The sequence below is a fragment of the Coptis chinensis genome, chromosome 2, assembly GCF_015680905.1.
Source record: "Coptis chinensis isolate HL-2020 chromosome 2, ASM1568090v1, whole genome shotgun sequence".
NCBI classification, from domain to species: domain Eukaryota; kingdom Viridiplantae; phylum Streptophyta; class Magnoliopsida; order Ranunculales; family Ranunculaceae; genus Coptis; species Coptis chinensis.
Window position 1 is genome coordinate 67,755,754 of NC_141457.1, and position 5,450 is coordinate 67,761,203.

The 5,450-nt window shown below is 34.7% G+C and overlaps 1 non-coding gene across 1 annotated transcript; it reads right to left on the reverse strand.

Moving 5' to 3' along the window:
* Positions 1–1,522: 1,522 nt before the first annotated feature.
* On the reverse strand, positions 1,523–1,631 carry LOC147517333 (small nucleolar RNA R71). The gene has a single exon (XR_015214603.1). It is a non-coding gene; the product is annotated as a small nucleolar RNA R71 (small nucleolar RNA).
* Between the last annotated feature and the right edge of the window lie 3,819 nt (positions 1,632–5,450).

The window sequence follows — 5,450 nt, forward strand, 5'->3', positions numbered from 1 at the left end:
TAATTAGGTGATAGAATATTTAATTTAGTTTATTTTAATTTAGGAATTCATATAGTATAAATTGCATATTTAGCATAATTAGATTAATTTAGCATAATTCAATTAGATTTGCATAGTAGAAAGTATTTTCATAAAGTTTTGTATTTGTTTAACAGAAAAGAACAAGACAGAAAACGTATTTATAAATTTCAATAAATTCTGAAATTTTACAGAGTTGATCTGTACAATATCAGTAATTTATTGGAATTTTTTCGAATTTTTAGTACTTGTCTTACTTGGGTAACTAACATCATCTTTGCAGTACCTCGTTTTCAGTTTTTAGGACGCAAGCATCTGTAAAAACAGTCGAGCAGAGTTATTTGCACAATATCAAAAATTCTAAATTTTTTACTAGAGGAACCTCGACAAATCAGGAGCTTCCAGTAAAAATTTGAGTAATTGTTGACCTGTTTTGACCACTTAACTAGTTGCTTGTTTTCAGTGTGTTTCTGCAGCTTTTCAGGACCAAGGTCTCTGGAAGAACAGTCGAGAAGAAGGATCTGTAAAACTTCAAATAATCCAAAATATTTACAGAATTATCCCTGACATGTCAGAAGACTCCAGTAAAAAATTTGTAATTTTTAGTTTTCTTTTAAGTATTTATTTAATCGATTGTTTACAGTGTGTGCAGAAAACTTCTTCACTGGACTCTGCAGGATTTAACAATACAGAAGAGGAACTTAGCAAGCTCTGATTGCTCTGAAATTTTACAGGCTACTTTCTGGACATATCAGGTAGTAGCTATAAAAATTTCAAAATTTTTGGACTTGTTTTGCTTGTTGTAACAGTAAGTGCTTCTCTTCCACCGTGAATCCCCTGTTAGCAGTCTCATAATTAGCATTAATAGTTAGCATCATATAGTTTAATAATATAATTTAGTTAATTAAGTGCATATTAGATTATTTTAAATAGCTTTATTATCTAGTACATGAAAACTTGGTTTCGTGATTCACCTCGTAAACGTTTAATTAGAAGAGCTAATTCTTGTAACAATCTTCCAATTCTGGTTTTGGAGGAGACCACACCATCAAACTCGGGATCCGATTATTGATTCTCAAACAAACACACACACCAGTAGTAGACTTCGAGGATACAACAGAGAGAGTACCATTAGCCGCCATGGCTGATCAAAGAACTCTTAGCACCTTGTTTCAACCTATCGCGGTTCAACCACCGAACTGCATAGTGATGCCCGACAATAACAATAACTATGAGATTAAGCCCACTATTCTTAATATGTTGCCAAGATATTATGGCAAAACAAATGAAGAACCATATAATCATCTGAGTAAGTTCTTGAGCATATTAAGTACTTTTAAAGCACCTTATCTTTCCCCTGAAGAGACTAGATTAAGGTTGTTCCCATTGACTTTTGAGGATGCCGCACTACGTTGGTATAGATACCTACCCTCTAATTCTATAACTACTTGGGAGCAACTATCACAAAAGTTTATGAAACAATATTACCCTTTACATAAAATTGAAGCCATGCAATTGGCTATTTCAACCTTCAAAGGAAAACCTAATGAAGAGTTTCATACAACATGGGATAGATTTAATGATTTACTTGTCCGTTGTCCACATCATGGCTTTGACATACTTAATATAGTACATTACTTTATAAAAGGTCTTTCACCTATGAACCGTCAGTTAATTGAATCAATGAATGGAGGAAGATTTACTAGTCTTACTCCTGATGAAGCATACACTTTTTTGCAAAACTTTTCTGAGAGTTCTAAGGATTGGGCCAATAGTAATGACCATGAGGACATGGCATGGGTAGATGGGGGGATAAGTTTTAGTAAACCAGGTATGTATGAGGTTAAAAATGAACTTAATGAGAAACTTGAAGGTGCCATTGCTAGTTTAACCACAGGAATCGAAAACTTAAACAAGAAATTTGATTCATTCACTTTAAACCCTCCAAAGAATAATCAACCTCAACAAGCAATGAGTGTCAATCAATTTTGTGAAAATTGCCTTACTACAGATCATGACACCTCAGTTTGCTCTATGTTTGTTGCTCAAGGTACTGATGATGTTTGTGCTTTTAATACATTCAAAAGACAGGGTTATCAAAATAATTTTAACAACAACAACAACTATAACCCAGATCTTAGGAATAACTCAAACAATTCATGGAGACAAAACATGTCTCCACAGCAAAACCAATATGGTTTTCAAGGTAATCAAGGGAACAATAGGCAACAATACATGAATAATAGAGGCGCGGTAGTACCTTCTCCACAGTATTATCCACAACCACAACAACAGCAACAACAACAAACAAACTTGAACAGAGAATTAACCATTGATCCTATGGCTAATTACCAAACCCAACCCAACACCATAGATGAAACCATGAAAGCTTTAGCCACCAAGACCGAGAATGAATTCAAAAGGATTGACCAAAAATTTGATGTTATGACTCAACAGATAAGCCAACAATTCAATCAGATACTAGCTAGTCTAGCCGAGAGACCCAAAGGAACCTTACCAAGCCAACCTGAACAAAACCCAAAAGGTAGAAATGTTTATCAAGTTGAAACCACCCCTTCATCCGCACCCACAGAGGGAGTTAACTCGATATCTACCCTTAGGTTAGGAAAGAAAGTAGATAACAAAGTTGACATACCTGATTCTGATGAAGTTGTTATAACAAAAGATAAGGAAAAGCCAGTTGAAACTGAGAAAACCAAAGAGCAGGTAACTGAAAAAATTCCACCCGCACCATTCCCCTCTAGGTTAAAAGATAACAAAAAGGAAGCACAATATAATGAGATCATGAATATTTTTAAAAATCTACATATCAATATTCCTTTTCTAAGTGCAATTAAACAAATGCCTTCCTATGCCAAATTCATAAAAGACTTAGTAAAAACGAAAACAAATATCCCAAAAGAAGTTTTCCTTGCACAAGGGTGTTCATCCTTTCTACAGAACCAAGCCGTAGTAAAACATAAGGACCCCGGTAGTCCTATAGTTATGTGTAGAATAGGAGAGGACTACACTAATCAAGCATTATTGGATTTAGGTGCTAGTGTGAATTTGTTACCTTACTCAGTTTACAAACAACTAGGGTTAAAAGACTTGAAACCAACAAATGTTAGACTACAGTTAGCTGATAGATCTGTTAAGATTCCACGAGGGGTAATCGAGGATGTAATTATCAAGGTCTCTGATTTTTATTACCCCGTTGATTTTATAGTTCTTGACACTTTACCTACAAATGGAAACCAAATTCCTATCATTTTGGGTAGACCATTCTTAGCAACAGCAGAAGCTCTAATAAATTGTAGGAATGGGAGAATGACAATAACATTTGGGAATCTAAAAGTGGAAGTAAATGTTTTTAAGCTTATAAAACATCCTGATGATACCGAAGGGGTAGATGATATGTGTATGATTGAGGAATTAACATCCAAAACATTTGAACAAACCTATCCAGAAGATCCACTGTTAATGTTCCTATCACAATTAGTTACTGATTATGAAAAGGATAGTGTTAGATGTCAGGTTAATGCATTGCTAGATGAGAACATTCCAGGTGCATCTAATAAATTTAAAGAAAAGACACAGGATATAATTGAACCACCTATATTAACGGAACCACCTAGGCGTGAGTTAAAACCTTTACCTGCAAACTTAAAATATGTGTTCCTAGATGAGGCAAAGGAACTACCCGTTGTGATAGCTTCAAACTTAACTAGTAAACAAGAAACTAAACTATTAGAAATTCTAAGAGAAAACGAAAGAAGCTATAGGATGGTCCATAGGTGACATAAAAGGGATAAGTCCTTCAATTGTCCAACATAGAATTCACCTAGAAGAAAATGCCAAAACTTTTCGCCAACCACAACGACGTCTAAATCCTAACATGAAAGAAGTGGTACTTGCAAAAATAATCAAACTTCTAGATGCCGATATTATATACCCAATATCAGATAGTAAGTGGGTTAGTGATAAAACATAAAATGAATAGTCTACCTACGAAATGAACGATGAACTCAAAACGTCAGTAAACTAAAACTTTAACGTGTCTATATTTATCAAAGTTTCTACTCTCAAATCTATCGAAATAAAGTGGAGTAACAAATTCGTTCCACTCCTAGTTCCCTAGCATTGAATGTTTCCTAGTCTAATTAATCGGTCTTAAGTCTAATGAGAGTTTTACGAGGGGGGATTATACTACGATGCAACTACCCACAAGATACAAACTATAATTGATTCAACTACGGAAATACTACGTTGATTCTATAATAAGGAATTAGGGGGGATTGATTCCACCTTAACTCAACTTAACTCACTAACGACGAATCGTCAGTAATCGAATTGAATCTGCTCTGTGAAACAATTGGTTCTTCCTAATCCCTAATTACACATGGCATTTCTACCAATTCATAACTAGCATGTGAACGATTAAACCCATTCTCATGGCGAATTAATCGTTTCTAGAGTGGAATAGAAATTACGACGACTTTTACGATAATCGAATCAAGCTTTCATCAAGGCTTCTCAACCCCTCTAATGGAGGTTTAGCCGAGAATCATTCCATAATCATTTCCATATGAATCTAAACTAAACATAATATCAAGATTCGAAATTTATTAATCTAAATTTAACAATAATTAAAATCTAATTAACAACTAAGAAATGGTAACCAACAATAATTAAAACTAGATCTAATAGATTGAAATAACAAAAATCGAAATGACAAGAATAATAACTATTTTATTTATCTAATGAATGATATTCAATGATTCAAGAAATTAATCTAAAACAAGAAATGAAATTCTAAAACTAAGTTCTAAAACTCATTAATGGAGGCTAACTAATCTAATTCTAATCTAGGTCTAACTATCTACCATTAACAAAGAGCTAAGCTTTTGTTTTTATACTTTCAGATCCAAAAATCGTGCATGGGCTTGGAGCCATGTTTTGGGCCAGAGAATCAGGCCCAAAATCCAATTCTTTCAGTCCAAAAAGGCCTCTTCAGCTGCAGTTGGCTTCAACAGACTTTTCGTCCACTTATGCTCCTCTGATTGGGCAAGGCTTGGACTATTGGAAAGCTCTTTCCGAGCTGGTCGTTTTGACATAAGGTAGGCCTCATTCCGAGGTCTGAGTCCAAAGATACGGCCTTCGAAAGTTCTGCTGACTTTGTGTGCTGTTTCTGCCCGCGTTGACTTTGACTTTTCAGCTTTGACCGGGCTTTAGAAAGGCTTTGTCTTCTTGAATCTTGGCCTTTAATCACAGAACTCCTTAGCAACCAACCATTGCTCCTTTATCTAGCTAAAGTGGCACATTTCTGCACATAATGGACTTTGAAGCCCGAAAATGCATAAAAACACGAATCGTCGATTAACTCTTACTTATTATTCACATAATTGGTCTAAAAGTATGATTATTAAGGG